Here is a 22,564-nt window from a genome sequence, read left to right on the forward strand (position 1 = left end):
CTTACCATACACTTTCTCCCCCTTTTGTCGAAGCAAAAAGGTTAGCTCCCCCTGGAACTAAGCGCACCCTAGAGTAATGCTCCCCCTTAAATCTTACATAGCGATAGATGGTATAGCTCTCCCTTAAAATGTGCAATATAAGACTCATAGAAAAGAGTATTAGTCCACACATAAGACATAATATCAATTAAGGAGTGATATGAACTAAACGAGCTGGATAAACCTTCAATCAAGGGTTAGTGTACACACATAATCATATATAGCAAGCATAAGAATCATTGTGTGTCATAGATAACAAAGATAGTGGAGTGAGAACTGTGACCAATATATGTGATCATTAAAGAGCATGTAAGATCAGAAGTGCGTATGAACCACCACATATCAAGGTTAATTAATAGTATAGCATGAATGTGCGATATAACATGTAGTGAGCAAAAGACTTAGTATATCATGCAATACTATCATAAAGTACCAACATTACTCTAATATTTCTACCAATTTCAGGCATGTATAGAAGCAAGTAGGTTTAAACAAGCATGTAGAACCATATAGCATAGCATGGTATACATATTGCACATAGTACAATGTGGAAACATGAGTGAGAGTAGTATGCAAAAGCTAATATACATGAGATCAATTGTCAAGCAAATAATCATGCATAACAATCATATTTATAAGCTTAGATGCTAGAGCATGAGAGTAAGTTCAAAGAAGCATGTTAAAACACAAGCATAACATAGCATGGCAAAAAGTAAGAGCAGCACACGTAATCATATCATGCAACACTATAGATACTAAGATAGTAGTTTCAATAAGCATGTAAGGACACAAGCATGACATACATATGGCACATATCATAAGCATGGCATGTCAAACATATTGCACATAATATAAGCATAGCATGTTGAATACATATTGTAAGAACACAAGTAAGAGTAGCATGCTGAAGCTAATAAACATAATCATGCATAACGATCTAATTATATATAAGCTTAAAACATGCATGAGGCACATCTATTTAACATTATGAGCATACTAGTTGAAGAATGTCAAGTAATGGTGATCAACAGGGCCGATATGATAAGTAAAAACATTATCCACATGATAAGTTATCATTGAAAAAATCATTCACAAAGTTTCAGGTTATTAAACTGAGAGCATATCTTTTGGTATACTTAGTGATGAACATATGTATAGCCTAAACATATAGAGCATGTTAATATTTCACTTATCACGTAATAATCAAAGCTAAATTGGTGTTCAAATAATCACTTATTAAGTTGACTAGTCCAATTTTAGCAAGAGAATGCACACATATATGAGTTTTGGAAGAAGTGGTACCTTAATTGAGGAAAGTTTGTTTCATCCATAAGCCTTGAGAACATGATATTTCTATTGCTATATACTCGACTTTGGTAGTAGAGAGAGAGCTACAAGTGTTTGTTCCTTTGAGAGCCAAGAGGTTATGCATAAATCAACTAATGCACATACATCACTCTTCTAAATAGTAGCTATCCATCATTATCCGAATCTCCAAGGCACATGAAATTCATGATACATAGAACCCTTTAGATTTCTCTAAAGATCCTTTTAACGGCTCAAAAGTGTGACATATCGGGACTTTCCTTTGCATGGGTGATGAGCATAACGATGCGTTGAAGTCTCACATGTATTGTTAGAAATATATGCATGCATAGGATTCAAGAATAATATTCATCATAGTAATCATATGTCACATCAAAACAAGCAATCATGCATAGTAAGCTCAATTAAAATTCATACTACAAGTGAGTAGCAATCATGCGTAACAAGTAAGTAATCATGATAGTCAAATATATGCATGTTCCATAGTATGAATATTGATGAGAAAATACATAAACTAAATAACTAGATCAAGTAGGTATTTGACTTGTAAATTACGATCAACATGATATATGTTAAGTCACTACTTATTTAGTCATTTATTCAAATATAGCTCAAGATTGCACTTAAATGATATAACATAAAAATCAATCACATAACTCATGGTAAGGTAGCTAATATCAAAGTACTATTTATCACTCAACAAATATGATTTAAGAGAATTATCATCATGTATAGATATGTTAACTTGACTATGTATAATGTTAACTAGTTAAAATTTTCGATGTATCATAGTTAACAATTTTGGAGTGTTATATTGGATCGTGAGTATAAAAACATCCATGCATAATTTTTCAATATGTTAATAAATCATAAGCATGTAAGCACATAAGCATGATGAAAAACATAATGCATGTTGGATGTAGCAAATATTAAGCACAATGCCCTCATAAATAAAATTCAATTAGCAAGTTAATGAGCCTAAAGTGTGTAGTATAACAGCTAACAAGGTAATTTTAACCAACATTGTTTCGAAAAAGATAACTCAAGTTGTCAAGCATGAAGATCATATGAGCATGCGAGTATGACAAGTAGATTTGCACATATACGAACACATAAGCATACAAATATGGCATGTAGATTATGCACACACACTTATACAAACATTGAACACATATATGGCACATATAAGAGATAAAGATTATGTAGTTTACACCTAGTGTATAATGAGCGGAAGCCTAGAGTGTAAAGCATACCATAAAGCATTCAAGTTTCTCTATCAAGTATATTTTAAACCTATCCTCCATGAGTTCAAAGAACTTGTCACAAGAAAAATGGTTAATTGGATCAATAACCAAGTCCTGAACATCTATTAACATTTTATTCTTATGCTTTTTAGCAAATAATGTATTGCAAACTTTTACCATTTCACACACATGATCAAGCAAGTATGTCCTATGTCTATCAAGATTTTCAAGATGCAAAGATATAACCTTTTCATGTATCTTCGATTAATCCTTAAAGCTACTCGGACGTCTATTTAGACCTAGTTAGTTTTTGCTTTCTAAAGAGTATCCTAGAGACGTACCTACCTTTAAAGTCATACCTACATCTTTAAGTGAAAATCTAGAATTCATTTCCATAGGTGTGTCTAATACCTTAGCACTTATCATACCAAAACTTTAAGTGTATTCATTAGGTTGATTTATAAGAATGCTATATTAGAGTTACTTTGATTCATGAGTTGAGTAAGGCTTTCAAAACACTCATCATTCTTTCATTAATCTCATTGCGTGTAAGTTTAAGACTTAAGACAATAGTTTAAATAAACATTTGTGTGGGGTAAGATTATCTAACTCTTTGACGTATAAAAGGTTGGAGAAACTTTTTATTTAACTCGTTTGTTCTAGGTGTTCGTTTGATACAAACCTAATCCTAGTTTAGAATTTAAGAGCACGAATCATTCTTAAAGTTTTCTAACCTCATTCATCCTAATATGTCTAAGTGTGTTTTAAATACTTCAACAACTCAACAAACACTTATGCGTTTAGCTAACAATTTTTATCAATGACTACTACTCTAGCAATTTATACAAGAATAATATCTTATAGGTGTTAGCCTAGAATTAGTTCTATCATCAAAAATGTTTCTCATTAAGCATAGATAATAGAAATCATATACAACCCATTTAGTAAGACTACAAAGTTGAACTTTTGAAATCTATACTATACCTAGAAAACGGAGAACTTAGACTACACACTCAAAATCTAATTTGACTCCTATTGATGTCTCCTAAGGTTTGTTTAACATGATTCTCTTTGCTTATCATTGTTTACCAAATATTTACTTTGTTGAAGCAAACTAATGAGAATGATCTTTTTAACACTTTAGCTCACTTAGTGATCATCATATATTACTTTTAGGTAGATCTCTAATGTTTAGTTTCATGGTTGTGTGATCTAGTCTTATATGCCATCAAATTAAAAAAAAATGTATTGATGCAACGCACATATTGACATGTTCTTATCTTTTCACCAATTTTACTTGAAAACATATAAGACATTCTACCTAATTGTATGCATAACATATTTCTACTTTCAAATAAGTTGTGACCTAACTAGCATGTTAAGATATATGCACATAGCAAGCTAGAACTCAAGTAGCACATTTACTTGCAAGAAATGTTACCTCTATCGATAATGGTACTTCAAATATGTCCATCACCTCATCATGTTCTTTGTGCTCGGGGTGACATATTTATCAGGGACATGTGTTTTGAGTACTTGTGATTACAACGTCTTCAACCACAATTGTTAACAAACCTACAACTTGTTAGAAATACAAAACGTGGTATCCAATGTTTGTTGGGTCCAGGGTTGTTAGCATTAAATACTCTTGCCCTAATCTATTTTAGTACCTTTCTCAAACACTAGAGTTTATACTTTTAGACATGTTTATATTTTAAGATTTGTTAAACCAAGTTCATGTCTTGAGTGAGAATAATTTATCGTGTACACTTATAGTTGTACGAGAATCACTATCACTTATATAAACAAGTGTCATTTGATGACAACAAGATTGAAGGTACGCGCTACGCGGCTAAATATTATTGATAAAAATTAGACAAATATAAGGGTTGGCAAAAAATTAAACAGTTAAAAATTAACCTTCAGAGGTTACAGTCATTCATTAGAAGTGGCATATACATCGGAAATCGTTTACCACAATTTACATCATCAATAACCTAAGTACATAAAAAATTTAAATTGCAATTATATCTCTTCTGAAACATAATCAACATAAAGTCAAATTACAACACTCCAATGTCCATCATCTTTTACTTATAAAAAATGCCAAATTAGATCATGATATTACTATAACTATAAAGTAATCATTGTTATTAGATATGAAACACCAAATGTAATTCACAGTGGCATCAAGTGATCCACAACTTTTGTCATTATCTTCTTTCTTGCTAAAAGACACATTAGAGCCAAATGAAATTGGAGACCACGCCTGACTTGCAAGATGTTTCCAAATAAGTATATATAAACTTAATATATAAAATTACTTATAAACGCTTATAACGAGGAATACATGCCTGCGCTTTGCTGCGGGGTGGGTTTTTTATTTTACTCGTGGTTTTTCTTCACTCTCGTTTCCTGCATACAAATTTGTCACCAAAACAGTTTCCTTCAATTCCAAACATTACACACAAATTTGTCACCAAAACATTTACCTTCACTTTGAAACGTTACATGCAAATGTTTCAGTTTGAAACATTCATGTGCATTTGTCACCGAAGCTTTACAAAATAGTGAAACAAAACAGCAACGAATACTTCAATTTTATGAGATTTTTCAACCTTTTTGGCAATTAAAAAATGGTCGGTTAGAACCGAACCTCATCCATTCATAGCAAAGCAAATTGGCCCATGGAGACCAGTGGTGGTTGTATCATGTGTCGTGCGGGATCGACCCCAAAATAATTAACGCATAGGTGAAAAGGATGTTACCTCTTGAAAGAGGCCTAACCAGCGATCCATGATCCGTTACGACACCCAATCTGCATTTCAAATTAACATACAAGCATATGTTCCTTGATTGTGTAATATCTTAATCAAACTTGTTAAGTATGAAAATGAGAATACATTAATATCTTAATCTAGTATCAACTAATTACTACCCTTAATATGCTGCTTGTTACTGTTTTGTGTGATGCCTAGAACTTGGTCATAGTTCAGTAACTGTTATTTATAAAGAACAGTTAAAATTTGATCATATTTCATTAATTATAAAGATAAAAGTCATATTGCTAGACGTAGCTGTAGAATAAGACATGTTGCTTCTACTTCTTGACAACAGTTATCTCTATTTTTTAGTTCAACTTTGGAAGATGAACCCTTTGGTGCACTTCATTTACCTGAAACAAACTCTACTGATAAATATTAAACGTCTCTTAGATTGTAGAGTTATTATAATTCAAGTTAAACTCTGTCTATTTCCCTAGCTGAAACACATCTAACTGAATGAGCATGTTTATTACTAAGGTCAAAAATCGAAAGCATCTAAAAGCATATATAATAAGCAGAATTCTAGTTTATCACATCAATTCCGATCATGAATGATAAAATTGATATTAGAATTGGAAAATTGAAAAGTGTGTGTATGATAACATACCTTGTAACGGTCGGTTAATATAACGCTTAAAGAACGGTTAAAACAAACTTTTCCTAATCGAAGGTCGCAACCCATTAGGTACCACTTATCTCGAAAAATGCAAAACGGGCAACATGAAGTCATGTACATTACACCATCATAAAAATTATATTTTGTAGAATAAAGAAATCAGGTGATTAGTTGAAGACATTGATGTTATTTAATTAGGTAAGCTGAATTTTTTTATCAGGTCAAACTCTTTATCTACCAGTTTCGACCCGCCCATACTGCCACCGCTTTCTGTTAGAGAATGCTTAGAATACTTTTTCATGTGAATATAGCTATAACATTTTTACATAAGTGAAAACTAACCTCTTGTTTCAAGTCGTGCAGGAAACATATCTGAAAATCAATTCACAATATATATCTGTTTAAATAACGATGACATTAGATTAGTTATTTGTATAACATACAATAACAATCAAAATTTAAAATTCACATAACATACATAAATACGAACACCTCACCTGATGAGTTAGCATATATGCTTCCAAATAGAAGAATACGAATCAAAATGGTTGCAACTGAAGTTTCCATCCCAAAACTTGACTCGTTTATTTCGTAGCATAAATTTCAAATCTGAAGAAATGATGTGGCATGGCTGCAACTAAGTTGTTGCCCCGCCAAGGCACAAGTCATTTATTCCATTCCAATTGCATTATAACAATGACCAATAGTAATGTGTGTCATAACCCGACCTTAACCATAAGGACGAATACAATAACATATGATTTCATCGTGAGGTATTGACCTCTATATACGACATTTTTCAAAAACTGCATTCGTTTTTACAATACAAGCTTTTATTACAAATACAAGGTTTAAACAACTTAATAATGATTATCGTTTAGCGATAATCTTAGACTTACAAACTTTACATGTGATAATAAAAATACGACCTCCAACATATTTTACATTACAAATCCTCCGATATGCAGTTTTATTTTTGACACAAATATGCATACTCAAGATCTTGCTTAAATTCATCATGTTGCAGCGGAAGCTTTTAGTTATCACCTGAGAATAAACATGCTTAAAACGTCAACATAAAGTTGGTGAGATATAGGTTTAAAGCCGGCAGCGTTATGAATATAGACCACAAGATTTCATATATAAACGTTTTAATAAAAATATTCTAAGTTGTTGAGCACTTGATAACCATACTTAACATTTAATCAACGTCGCGTATTCCCTTTATTATGAAATCTTACTACACCGTACCAAGTGTAGTCACCGAAACGAAGTACTGTGCAACCGTTGAATACTGGTCGTCCAGTCCGGTTGGGGTTGTCAGGCCCGATAGATCTATCAACAGGATTCGCGTTTACAATACCTCATGTAAATAGTAGTTACCAAGTTACAGGGAAGTATGCCAGTGGTACAACTCAACGTAGAATATATTTTTTTTAATCACTTGTGTCCATAACGTAAATCATAAAATGCATGTATTCTCATCCCGAAATATTTAGAGTTTAAAAGTGGACTATATACTCACTTTTGTCTTGAAGGTATTTAACTCGACTTGATCTCCGATAGATATCACGAACCTAACCATATATATGATATATCAACATATTTTCTTTTTACTTTTAATACTTTTAATATTTTTTTAGTCCGTAGTTAGCAGTCCGATGTTAGTGGTCCACAATTAGTTGCTTAAATAAAATAAATAAAGACCCCATCGTATTCGTGTTGATCAGAATTAATCTTGACCCATGGTACCATGTTGTCAAATGACGTGTTGCGTACATAAAGTACCGTGTTGTCAAATGACGTGTTGCGTACAATCATGAGGTCTTATGATTAATCTTCTCGTGTTGTTTACGGGTGGTCCTGAAATATATAAAATAAAATCAGAAGTAAATATATATTAAATATTATGTTAATTAGCCAAGATATGATTAACCCGATTTTGTCATAATATGATATATTACAGGTCTTGAAGTGTTTTTAAAAATTAAATTAGAAGGATCTATTTAGTTTGCGAACAAGTTTGAAATCACTCAAACTATGTTCTTGTTGTTAAAATTTTATAACACAAAATAAAATAGCTATATAAATATGAATCGAATAAGGTTATGAATAAGGTTACTACCTCAAGTTACTTGGACAAAGCTACTGGAAAAGGTAAGAAAAATCTTGGAATCAAAAGAGTGGTGGAGTGGGATTGAAAGATTGGAAGTAATTTCCTTGAAATCGGATGACTATATTGATACGTTCTTGAGTAGGTAAATGAAGAGAGATTAGGGAGTGAATTAACTTGAAAGAAAATTGGAAATGAAATTGTATGTGTGTGTGTGCAAAATAGCATGATTATGGGATGGATATATAGGAGATTTAGTTTGTTTTCTTGCACAAAAGTCACACATGAGGTTAAATGGCTGGTTCCCACATGTAACATCATGTCTAGTGGCTGATCATTGAAGTTTATTGTTGGTATATACCAATAGTAAATACGTATAGAAGCTATGTATGATACGGTTACATATACCCTTGATATACTTGTAGAAATTTTGAGGAATCGGAACGAGAATTCAAATATGGACGGGTTTATAACTGTAAAAGAGGCTCAAAACTGGGCTTTTATTTTTGGGTCAAACCGGGCCAAAATAAAATTTTAAGACATTTTTAATAAAGCAATGTTAGCCCAAAAAAAAAATTCCAAGCTGACCTGGCAGCTCGACCCCAGCCAGGGGCTCTGCCCCTTGGACCCCGCCAGGGGTTGCCACCCCTTGGACCTCGCTTATCGGGGGCGCTGCCCCCGAACCCCATTCATAATCAAGATAAGTTCAAACAAGTGTGCACTCCACACTTCCCCAAACTTGTTCGATATTTATCAAGATTATTTTGGTTAAAAATTAATCGCATTACACTTAAATCATATTGGTGACATAGATCACCAACACATTATATATTGTAAGTATATATATCAAAGAATGTTACATATAGTTATCGTTTTGATAACTTAAGTTAGTGGTCTCAAAGTATACTTATAACTCATTGTTGTTAGTTCACAATGAAATGTTAAACCATCCTTAAATCATGTTAAATATGTATAGATATGTACATATACATAATCGTATAATTATCGTGTGTTATATAGTTCGTGATATCATCGGTCAAATTGGACGGTCAAACGTTGTGTGAAACTCTTTTCAAAAACATAAGTCTCAACAGTTTGGATTGCTTATCATGTTGGTAAGGTTTATTTTATGTAAATATTAATCTCATAAGTATAAAACGATCGGAAAAATCCAGGTCGTTACAATGTGAAACACAAAACAACAAACCAACATACAGAAATTATGAAACAGGTAAATGAAACATTTTTTTAACACAGCCCATAACCATTCATTGCTACCAAATTTAAGTAACTACCTATCAAACAAACGCTTGTGTAAACACATTGAACATGGGGTTTACAAGATAAATAATAATAGTAAGCATATATGAAATAGATGATAGTTATTGGGTGAATACATACCAAATTTGTTTGAAAAATTATTGCCTGAACGGAGTTAGCGATGGTGGCGGTGACTGTAAGACCTCTATTGCATTTCGACCTCCACATTTTTCAACAAAACATGAGAAAAAAAAACCCACCCAATTTGAACCCACACTTAACTGGGTCGCTAACCCCAACCATATTTCATTTTTAGCAAAAATTATAGAACCCATTAGTGTACTATCCAAAATATCTATTTTGTAGCTGCTGTTTAGTAGGAAATCTAGTTGAAGTTCATAACTTTATATTATATTATTTTACAAATAAATTACAACAGCTAATAATTACTAATCAAATGTTAACACTTAATAATAAAAACATACCTGTGGCATTAGATCTTTGTTCAACAGGATTACCAACGACTGCAAAACAATCAACATGTGTAACGAATTCAAGAAAACATTAACATTAACAGAAAGTTACATAACTAAACAAAAAAAAAAACTTTGTAGTTAGAAATAACTACAGCTACTATCCATCTCCACAAACCTGCTTTAGCCTCCCCTTTTGGTTTTCGAAAATTACAAAAAAAAATAAAAATAGGACAGAGTTAGAAATAACCACAAAGCCGACCAAATTAATTTCTTACAAATGAGTGAAAGCAGAATCAAATTAGGATTTAGAATTCGAGCCAAATTCAAACATAACAAATCAACAACCATAATCCTAATTCCACCTAATTAAGCATAACAATTAAATATTTATAAACACTTAGTATGCAATTTGAGTGACATACCAAATTCAAACGGGACATCGAGGTAAGACAACCGCAATCGCCAACAAATAACTGTTTTGAAGTCAATAGCGTTAAACCCTAATCTCCAATTTTAAATATATATGTAAGAATACAAAGATAGACCAATTAAATCAAACAACGATTATATATCAAAACTAATAAATGAAGTATAAGGTATTGATATGATGCATACCATCGACGGAGATCGTATTGTAATAGTGGAATAAAGGATATATGGAATTAGGTATAATAGGTAAGGGAAATACAAACATCCAAGAATCATATAGAAATGGGTAAAGAAAAGGATGAAGTGAATGAGGGATGGCTGAAGAAGCGTGGGTCGACATAACAGAGGTGTGGGAGGGATGGTTTGTTTAGTCAGTTATTCACACCGTCTGAGGAAAGAAAGAGGATATGACCAAAACTATCAGGTAATCCCATTTGAGCAAAATAAATATGTAAATAAAATATACAATATAAAAAATTGTAAAAAAATATACATATAAAAAAATGTAAAATGCGTGAATAGTAAATTTATGTGAGTGAGAGCGCCACGTGGACCAATCAGATGGCAAGGATTCCTCTCCCTAATAGAAGATGGGTAATAAATAGCTTTACATTTAGCAAATGTTTAGATCTTTCCAATAAACAATGTAAAACTAATGTTATAACTAATTTACAAAGAATCAACATCTAAAAGTATCAAACCACGACCGATATTAAAATTGCAAAAGCACATTTTGATCAGAGCCCTATGCGGTTGATCTCACGGTCGACCGTAGGTTCGACCGCCTACAAGTTTGGCACTATGTTGAGTTTTATAAAGTGTGTTTTTTCAAAAACTTGTGATTGATTTACTCGGGGTGTCTTTCATTTGGTATCTTTAAAAATAACTTTTACTATATCACCACTTTTTATCATTTTCGAAGAAAGGTAATTCTTTTTCTTTTTCAAAATAGTCACAAGCTAATTATTGTTGGTTTCAAGTTATAAATACCCCTAAGTAACTTTTTGTTCAAAAACACTTATTTAGACGCTTAGAGTCTAATCTTATATATTATATCTATCACTTTAAGGCTCTAAGATGTGTGACAACCTATGTATTCTATCATGTAAGATCAATTTATCAAGCACACATTAAGCAATAACTCATGTCATTTTTTCATGCAAGGATTCAAGGCACAAGTAATTTCAATTATCACATACATTGTATAAACCTAAGTTTCATGGCAAGTTTCAAAGTACTTCTATTGTGTACACTATAGTTGTGATTTTAACCCAATCCCACATTTTTCTTTACATACTTTAATTTTCAATTTGTTTAAAAAAATGTTTCTTTTTTCAAGCTTTTCTTTTTCAATCATAGTTTTGTTAATTATCACAACATATAGAGTACACAAATATTAAAAAGACTAAAAACAAACAAGCTTACCTCACCATGTGAATGGTGGTATTTTTTCTCAAAGTAATGGATATAAGTTTTGTAACATCCCGCCTTTTTCCGTTTACTTTCTGTTTAACTATTTTAAAGTCCGTTATATATATATATATATATATAACATCTCCTGTTGATATGCGTTTTAAATTATCTGGTTTAGGTAATTCACGCACCCGAATAAAACTTGAGGGACTAGACTTGCCAAATGACCAAAGATGTTACTAGGTCAAAGAGTCAAACCTCCTCTCATCCATTCATTTCATCTCTTTCTCTTTACTACTTCAACTTTTTCTCTCAAAATCAAAACCAAAGAATCATCATCCAAATCCGATCTAGCAAGTGTTTTGCAAAACAAATTACATATTTAGAATCCTAGTATCTTCCTCTTCGATTCCATACCGATTTCATTACATTTGGGTAACTTTCTAAAATCACTAGATTTAGTGTTCTTGATGTTTTAACTCATAAAAGTGTTAATTAGTGTCTATGGCTCAAGTCTAACATGAATATATGATTTGTTGCTCGATCTTGTTTTGAAGTAACTAGCATGAACTTAAATTTTGGTGTGTTGTTCTTGAGATTTAGTTGCTTAAAAGTTGTTAGATGTTAAAGGCTCATGTTTTAATTGTGTTACTAGTATCACTAGCTTCAATTTGATGTGTAGGTTGTTTTAGAAAACTTCATAAACTTGATTATTGATTTTGGTGATGTTGGTTAGGGTTTGGTAGAACTAAATGTGAATATTTGGTGCATTGAATGCCATGAATTGTTGTTGGTAAGTATTTAGTTGAATTGTATGCTTGATTACCTACGAAATGGCATATTGTATGTAGGTAGTAAGTTCCCGAATCACCAAACCGCATTTATGAACTTGAATGTAATAAATGTTGAGCATTTAATGCGGTTTTGGTTGTTGTAAGTGATAGCTTGATTGATGAAATATGCTTAGTTGTTTTCCTCGTCAAAATACCTTTCCGATGATATAAGATACATGTTTTGGTTGTTTGCGGGTCACAAATTGTGTTTGGTTGAGTTTTGGTTCGTACACTTATGTGTTTTCAGCATAGCAGACCTGTATACCAATCTGGACGCCGTCCAGATTCTTGGACGCCATCCAGTCCTTCAATACTGGACGCCGTCCAGCAAATCTGGACGTCGTCCAGTTGCACTGCTAGTGACTGTTTTGTTTTGCCATTTTACGAAAAATGTTTGCTATGCTACGCACCTCCGATTCATATGTAACTTGTTCTAACATGCTCATATATGATTAAAAACCTCAGAAAAATAGTTCGAGACCTGCCCCGAACGTGTTGACTTTTTCGTTGACTTTGACCCGACCCAAGTTGACTTTTAACCAAACTTAACCAAATGTTTGTGCAATCGTTCTAATATGCTTTTATACTTGTATCTTGCATGAAACGTGACAACTTGACTCACATGCTATAGTAATCGAGTCGTAACGAGCCATAGGACTAATTGAACATCTTTGAACAATCGTGTTTACCGTTATTAATACGACCTATTTGTTTAGGTCAAGACTAGTATTGTTCTTTGCACACGTTTACTTGTTGAAGTACTTTTACATACATGCACTCAAGGTGAGATCATAGTCCCACTTTTACTCTTTTGAACTTACATTTAAGATGAGAAAACATAAACGTTTCTTTTTACTAAGTGAACACAAGTACAGGAAAACAAACATTCTACCTACGAGTTTAGAACAAAATCCTCAATTCGATTATCATTAGTTACACTTGCTGGGTGTAAGCGAGAACTTATGTTGTATGGATCCATATGGGTTTGATAAACCCTCATTCAGACGGTTCGCTACCATTTACGAATGAAATATATTTTTGAGAAACAGTGTATGTTCTAACACTATTGTGATGGGGTTCTATGGAAGGAATGTTAAGCCTTGATAATTGGGTGCTTGTGAATATTAACTTTTAGAATGTATTACTATTATATCAATGTTACAAATCTTGTGGTTCACTTGCACTTACTTACTTAAACCTATGATTTCACCAACGTTTTCGTTGACAGATTTCTATGTTTTTTTCTCAGGTCCTTAAACGTTTTGTGATACATGCTTCCGCTCATTACTTTTGATACTTGCTTGGATGTCGAGTATACATGCATACGTGGAGCGTCTTTTGGCTACTTTTAAATTGTGTCGCATATGTTTCAATTGTACTTTAAACTTTGTAATGTAACTAGTTGTAGAACTACTTTGTATACCTTGAAACATCTTTACTTTTGAAATGAATGCGACATACTTTTGGTCAAACGTTGTTTTAAAGACTTATGACCACGTAATGGGACCTAAGTAGACGGCGCCGTCAATGACGATTTTGTCGGGTCGCTACAGATGGTATCAGAGCGTTGGTTGTAGGGATTTAGAGTTCATTGGTGTCAATCCCGAGTCATAGGGTACATTAGTGAGTCTAGACTACAACCGGCATATAGACTTGAAGTAGGAATTACTTGACTACGTGTGCATTTATACTCGAACGTTTCTACTCATATCTACTCTTATTTTTCATCTTAATCTCACGTTGTTTAATTTGATTGACGCGCCACCTTGACTATATGAAATGATGTCGAATGCACATATGAATCAGGGTAATATAATTTCCAGGATTATATTACGGTGACTCATATGAACATTCCGACATTATGACATAAAGAATTTAAGGCGAGTCAAGGAAAATTTTTCTCTCTATCCTTATTTCATATCATGATTAGTATTATTGAAAATACTAATCAACGGTATTCTTGTGTTTTGAAGGAACAATGCCTCCTCGCGGTGTGCCACGCCATGAGACTCCCGAACAAGCTCTATAACGAATGATAGCCACCGCCGTAGATACGGCCATGGCCGGTTACTCATCCAACAACAACAACAACAATAACAACAACCACAACAACAACAACCACAACAACAACAACAACAATGGAGCCGGTAATTCAAACGAGGGGTGCTCCTACAAAGCCTTCATGGGGTACAAATCTCATACTTTTGATGGGACCGGGGGACCGGTTCCTCTCACTCGATGGTTCGAACAAACGGAGGCCGTTTTTAGCATAAGTGGTTGTCGGGACCAATATAAGTTCAAATACTCCACTCATACTTTCGCCGGTGTCGCCCTCACATGGTGGAACACCTATGTACAATCAGTGGGTACCGATGAAGCTCACACCCTCTCTTGGGCCGATTTAAGGGAAAAGATTTAAGCTTCTTGAGATCGTCAAATATTTCCCTCGTGAAGAAACTCGAAGGCTTGAACAAGAGCTAAGAACTTTGAAAGCGGTCGGAAACGATCTCAAGGCCTATAATCAACGATTTTCCGAACTAGCCTTGATGTGCCCAAACCTTGTGAACCCCGAATCTTTAAGGGTTGAACTTTACATGGATGGTCATCCAAAGAGCATCAAACACGGAGTAATGTCATCCAAACCCACTAATCATCAAGAAGCTTTGAACATGGCCCGCAAATTGATAGAAACGGTGGACGAAATTGTAGTGCATGCACCTAAAGTCGAGGATAAGTTGGGTAACAACAAAAGAAAATGGGAAGCCCCCCAATCAAGCAACAACAACTTTGCCAAGAAGCCTTTCACCTCCGATGGCAAGAAGGGTTATGCCGGAAACCTACCTCTTTACAACAAATGCAACAAGCATCACTTTGGTGAATGTGGCAAGCTAATTTGCCATCGGCGCCAAGGAGTTGGTCATAAGGCCAATGAGTGTAAAAGTGTCGCCCCCGTCACTCGAAAGGGGTCCAATGCACCAAAGACAGTCACTTGTTACGAATGTGGCCAAACGGGCCATTATAGAAATACATGCCCGAAGAAGAAAGATAACCCCAACACGCGCGGCCGAGCTTTCAACATTAACACCGAGGAAGCCCGAGATGACAATGAATTAGTCACGGGTACGTTTCTTCTCAATAACACTTATGTTACTTGTTTATTCGATTCGGGTGCCGATAAGAGTTTTGTATCCAAGACTTTGACGCATTCTTTTAGCACTCCACCACTTCTACTAGATACCACTTATACAATTGAAGTGGCCAACAGGAAACTATTGAGCGCCGACACATATTACCGGGGGTGTACGTTAAACATTTTGGGTAATGAGTTTGAAATTGACTTGATACCCATGGAACTAGAAAGCTTCGATGTAATAATTGGTATGAATTGGTTAGCAAAAATGAAATCTCACATCCTTTGTGCTCTTAACGCAATCCGAATTCCTATCGAGAATGATGAACCCTTGATTGTTTATGGCGATAAGAGTTGCACCGGACTCAACCTCGTCTCGTGCCTTAAAGTTAGAAAACTACTCCGTAAGGGTTGTTTTGCGATCCTTGCCCACGTTAAGAAATTCGAGTCCGATGAGAAGCATATCGATGATGTGCCAATTGTTAGTGACTTTTTCGATGTATTTCCCGATGAATTGCCGGGTCTTCCACCTCATCGACCGGTAGAATTCCAAATCGATCTTATTCCGGGAGCCGCACCCGTAGCACGTGCACCGTATAGACTTGCTCCATCCGAAATGCAAGAATTGCAAAGTCAAATCCAAGAACTACTTGACCGTGGTTTTATCCAACCTAGCCATTCACCATGGGGCGCTCCGATTTTGTTTGTTAAAAAGAAAGACGGATCCCTACGAATGTGCATTGATTATCGTAAACTAAATAAATTGACGGTTAAGAACCGATATCTTTTTCCTCGCATCGATGACCTCTTTGATCAACTACAAGGATCTCGTGTATATTCAAAAATCGATCTCCGCTCGGGTTATCATCAATTAAGGGTTAAGGGGGAAGATGTCTCCAAAACCGCTTTTCGGACTCGTTATGGTAGTTATGAATTTCTTGTAATGCCATTTGGTCTCTGATAATGCTAAAATCGAACATATATTTCATAACATTATCCCTCAAGAAAGACAAGCTTTTAGTTGCAATTGTTCTATTTACAAGTAATATTCGTTTAAATAATAAAAGGTGAAGACAAAAGACAGATTCGACGAATTGAAGACGCAAACGACCAAAAAGCTCAAAAGTACAAAATACAATCAAAGTGGTTCCAATTATTGATAAGAAACGTCTCAAAATTACAAGAGTACAAGACGCGAAACGGAAAGTACAAGATATTAAATTATACGCAAGGACGTTCGAAAATCCGGAACCGGGACCAAAGTCAACTCTCAACGCTCGACGCAACGGACTATAAATTACGAGTCAACTATGAACATAAATATAATATAATATTTAAATAATTATTAAAATTATTTATATATTATATATATTATTATAAACCGTCGGCAAAGAAAGAAACAAAGACATGTGAACTCATACAGCTGGCCATGCGATCGCATGGTCAGGAAGAAGGAAAAGCATGCGATCGCATGGCCCTGAAAAGTTGGCCACATGCCTATAAATTCGCAGTTTGGTGAACACAATACACATCTTTTTCTTCCTTCTTACTCACTCATATATATATATATATATATATATATATATATATATATTATAATTTTAATTTTAAATTCTAATAATAAGGGTATGTTAGCGAATGTTGTAAGGGTATAAGTCGAAATTCTGTCCGTGTAACACTACGCTATTTTTAATCACTGTAAGTTATGGTTAATGTTATTTTTAATTTAATGTCTCGTAGCTAAGTTATTATTATGCTTATTTAAGACAAAGTAATCGTGATGTTGGGCTAAATACTAAAATTGGGTAATTGGGCTTTGTACCATAATTGGGGTTTGGATAAAAGAACGACACTTGTGGAAATTAGACAATGGGCTATTAATGGGCTTTATATTAACTAAACAATACCTCGTTAATTTAATATATAGACTTATAATTTTACGTATTTATTTATAACCACATACGCTTGACTGGGAACGGTGGGCGGGATATATCTATAAATACCAATAATTGTTCATTTTATCGGACACGGAACTGGATTAATAGTTAATAGACTTGTTGAAATAGGGGTGGATTACATTCAAGGGTAATTGGTGTAATTGTTAACAAAGTAGTAAAACCTTGGTTTACACGCAGTCGATAACCTGGTGTATTCATTAAACAAAGTATTAAGACCTTGTTACAATTCGAATCCCCAATTAGTTGGAATATTTAACTTCGGGAATAAGAATAATTCGACGAAGACTTTCGCACTTTATGATTATGACTGATGGACTATTATGGACAAATCCGTATGGACATATCGAATAATCCAGGACAAAGGACAATTAACCCATGGGAATAAACTAAAAAAATCAACACGTCAAACATCATGATTATGGAAGTTTAAATAAGCATAATTCCTTTATTTTCATATTTAATTGCACTTTTAATTATCGCACTTTTATTTATTGTCATTGTATTTAATTGCACTTTTAATTATCGTACTTTTTAATTATCTCAATTTTATTTTCGTTTTTTACTTTACGTTTTAAATTAAGTCTTTTATATAATTAATATTTTATATTAGGTTTTAACTGCGACTAAAGTTTTAAAATCGACAATCCGGTCACTAAACGGTAAAAACCCCTCTTTTATAATAATAATACTACTTATATATATTTTTGTATTTTTACAATTATAAGTTAAAAATATAGCGTTAAGCTTGTTTTAAAGATCCCTGTGGAACGAACTGGACTTACTAAAAACTACACTACTGTACGATTAGGTACACTGTCTATAAGTGTTGTAGCAAGGTTTAGGTATATCCACTCTATAAATAAATAAATCACTTGTGTAAAATTGTATAGTATTTAATAGTATTTCCTTGTAAAAATTAATACTATTTCCTAGTACCCCTCGCGAACATCAAGTATTTTTGGCGCCGCTGCCGGAGAGTTTCTTGCTTAAACGCCGGAAGCGAAACGCTATATATATAATAAAAAAGATTTTTAGTTTACTTTTGTAAAAGTATGTTTTTGTAAAAATACGTTTTAATACGAAAATATAAAAAGAAAAACAAAATAAAGTATATTTTTAATAGTTTGTTATATATATATAAAATTATAAAGTTTCTTTATTTTTATTTTAGTTTTTAAAATACAAGTTTTTATTTATTTATATAATTATTTATTAAAACAGAAAACAGAAAAAAAAAATATATAAAAGTCTCGGCCTGGTACTGTGGCAGCCCAGACCGTGGCCCGAAACCCTAGCTCATGGGATCGCATGAGCCCGAAGACGAAAATTCATGCGATCGCATGAACTATCCTCACACGCCACAGTTGACCTGGTACTGCAATTATTATGGGTAATTATTATTGTTATTATTAATTAAACCCTAATTAGGTTTTATATTTAATATTATTAAGTTTTAGTTTTATTATTTAATTTGTATTATTTAGTTTAATTAGTTTTAATAAATTATAAAATTAATAGTTTTATAAAATAAATTATATAAAAATAATATTTTTATAAAAATTGTACTTTTTACAACTTTAAGTATATTTTTATATTTTGTATCTTTTTATTTGTTTTAGCGTAATATTTGTATTTTTCGCTCGTATTTAGTTTTAAGTCATAGTTTTTGCCGTAGTTATTTTTATTTCTAGATTTCTAGGCATTGCCGTAAAATCTCTTAAGTGCTTTTTCTTTAGACTAAGATTTAAGTGCTTTAGAATTTTGCGACGCTGTTTTTATATTTTTGTACCTTTTTAAGTTATTGCCATTTGGGATATAGTTTTTCTTTTAAGCTTTAATATTTTTAGACGCAACTTTTAATTCTTAGTGTTTTAGACTTTTAAGTTTCGACGCGCTACATTCTTATTTTTATTTTTCGACGCCTTTTATTTTTCGACGTTTTCCGACGCGCTATTTTTCTTTCTTATTTTTCGCCACTCTAGTTTTTAGGACTTAGATTTTTTCTATTTCTTCTTTAAAATTTCTTTAAATTTCAACGAAAAATTATTTTAAGTGGTTAAATTGATAGACATCTCAAATTTTCTGCTTCGTAGTAATAGTTTGGATTTGTTAGTGGCTGAGTTGTGAGCTTTCGATTTAAAGGGTTCTGGCTCCCTGCTGCATTTATTGGCTATTCAAAACGTGGGCAAAAGCAGAAAAGTCTATTAATTTGATAACTTATATAATTTTTCTTATTTTTATAACTAATAGGATATTCAGTGAATGCACCGAGCAAAACGTTCACCACCTTTTGTACGTTCACCACCTGTAACTCGATCAAGACATCTAGCAAATATTGTCGCCGTTAATTTTTCTGTAGAATCGTCATCAAGTGGACCAAGTACTCCAATTCAAATTTCCGATAATCCATTTTTTGAACCCGATCTCACAATTGAGAATCCGGAGAATATTCAGGGACGATTCCGAGATCCTGAACCATTAATCATTCCTCCGGAACCACCAATCATTCAAACAGAGATTGTCTAGGAACCAACCATTAAATCAGAATCCTATAGTGATTCAGATTCAACAAATTCAATCATGGAGAATCTGGAACCTCTAAGTATGGAAGACCGAATGAGAGCTAAACGCACTGGCCAAGGTCACGCAATTACTCAACCTGACATTGATGCGCCAGATTATGAAATCAAAGGACAAATCCTACACATGGTAACTAATCAATGCCAATTTAGTGGTGCGCCGAAGGAAGATCCAAACGAACATCTTCGTACATTTAATAGGATCTTTACTTTATTTAAAATAAGAGAAGTTGAGGATGAACAGATATATCTCATGTTATTTCCCTGGACTTTGAAGGGAGAAGCCAAAGATTGGTTAGAATCGTTACCTGAAGGGGCGATTGATACATGGGACGTTTTAGTTGAAAAATTTCTTAAACAATTCTTTCCGGCATCTAAAGCCATGAGACTTCAAGGAGAAATTGTTACGTTCACACAAAAACCAAATGAAACTCTATATGAAGCATGGACAAGATTTGGAAAGTTATTGAGAGGATGTCCGCAACATGGTTTAGACACCTGTCAAATAGTACAAATATTCTACTAAGGATGCGACATCACTACAAGGAAAGACATCGATATAGCAGCTGGTGGTTCCAGTATGAAGAAAACAGCAACCGATGCTTATAAAATTATTGATAACACTGCTTCCCACTCACATGAGTGGCACCAAGAAAAAGATATCGTTAGATCATCTAAAGCAGCTAGAGCCGATTCTAGCCATGACTTCGATTCCATTTCTGCAAAGATAGATGCTGTCGAGAGACGAATGGAAAAGATGACTAAAGATATACACTCAATACGAATTAGTTGTGAGCAGTGTGGAGGACTACATTTAACAAAAGATTGTCTCAGTATTGAACTAACAATGGAACAAAGAGAGAATGTTTCATACATAAACCAAAGGCCTGGAAATAATTATCAGAATAATTATCAACTGCCAAGACTAATTTACAATCAAAACCAGAATTATAACCGAAATGTTCTGCAGTACTATTGAATAAGATACCAGAAAAATTATCAGATCCAGGAAGTTTCACAATTCCATGTTTTCTGGGTAGTCTTAGTTCAATAGAAGCATTGGCAGACTTAGGTGCTAGTATAAATTTAATGTCGTATTCACTATATGCTAAACTAGACCTTGGAGAATTGAAACTAACACGAATAAGTATACAACTAGCAGATAGATCAGTAAAATATCCTAGAGGGATAATGGAGAACATGCTAGTTAAAGTTGGTACTTTAGTATTTCCAGTAGATTTTGTTATTCTGGACATGGAAGAAGATTCTCGAGTTCCTCTCATATTAGGAAGACCATTCTTAAACACGGCTAAAGCAATAATAGATGTGTTTAATAAGAAACTGACCCTAAGTATAGAGGACTAGAGTGTTACCTTTTCTGTTGATAGAGCATTGCAACAACCGCAATCTGCAGATGATACATGTTATTATATTCAAACTATAGATTCACATGCAGAATTGTTAGACGAATTTCCAGAATTACAAGGAACAGGAGAATGTTCTTTAGGAGAAGGAACTGAACCAATTGATGAAACTGAAATGTTAGCTACACTTATGGCTAATGGATATGAACCAACAACAGAAGAAATTCAAATGCTAAAAGAAGAAGACAGATATCGATACAAATCATCGATAGAAGAACCACCGACATTAGAGTTAAAGCCACTTCCAAATCATTTGGAATATACTTATTTACATGGTGAATCTGAATTACCTATAATAATATCATCTTCTCTTACTGAAAATGAAAAATCTCAACTCATTTCTGTGCTAAAAGCTCATAAACCAGCTATTGCATGGAAGATTCATGATATTAAAGGAATAAGTCCTTCGTATTGCACACATAAAATCCTTATGGAAGAAGGTCATAAAACGTATGTGCAACGCCAACGAATACTAAATCCTAATATGCAAGATGTTGTTAAGAAAGAAATTATTAAACTGCTAGATGCAGGTTTAATTTATCCAATCTCTGATAGTCCATGGGTAAGCCCAGTTCAATGCGTACCTAAGAAGGGTGGCATGACTGTCATCACAAATGAAAAAAATGAGCTTATTCCTACTAGGACTGTAACAGGATGGCGTGTTTGTATTGATTATAGAAAATTAAATGACGCCACCAGAAAAGATCACTTTCCCTTAGCTTTCATTGATCAAATGTTGGAAAGATTAGCCGAAAATAGTTACTATTGTTTTCTTGATGGTTTTTCCGGATACTTTCAAATTCCAATAGCACCCGAGGACCAAGAGAAAACCACATTCACCTGCCCTTATGGTACTTTTGCTTACAAACGCATGTCATTTGGACTTTGCAATGCCCCTG

The 22,564-nt window shown here is 33.6% G+C and overlaps 1 non-coding gene across 1 annotated transcript; it reads right to left on the bottom strand.

Moving 5' to 3' along the window:
- Positions 1-20,626: 20,626 nt before the first annotated feature.
- LOC139887254 (small nucleolar RNA R71) lies at positions 20,627-20,733 on the bottom strand. Its single transcript, XR_011773092.1, has one exon. It is a non-coding gene; the product is annotated as a small nucleolar RNA R71 (small nucleolar RNA).
- Between the last annotated feature and the right edge of the window lie 1,831 nt (positions 20,734-22,564).

This window comes from Rutidosis leptorrhynchoides, chromosome 1 (genome assembly GCF_046630445.1).
Source record: "Rutidosis leptorrhynchoides isolate AG116_Rl617_1_P2 chromosome 1, CSIRO_AGI_Rlap_v1, whole genome shotgun sequence".
Lineage (NCBI taxonomy): Eukaryota > Viridiplantae > Streptophyta > Magnoliopsida > Asterales > Asteraceae > Rutidosis > Rutidosis leptorrhynchoides.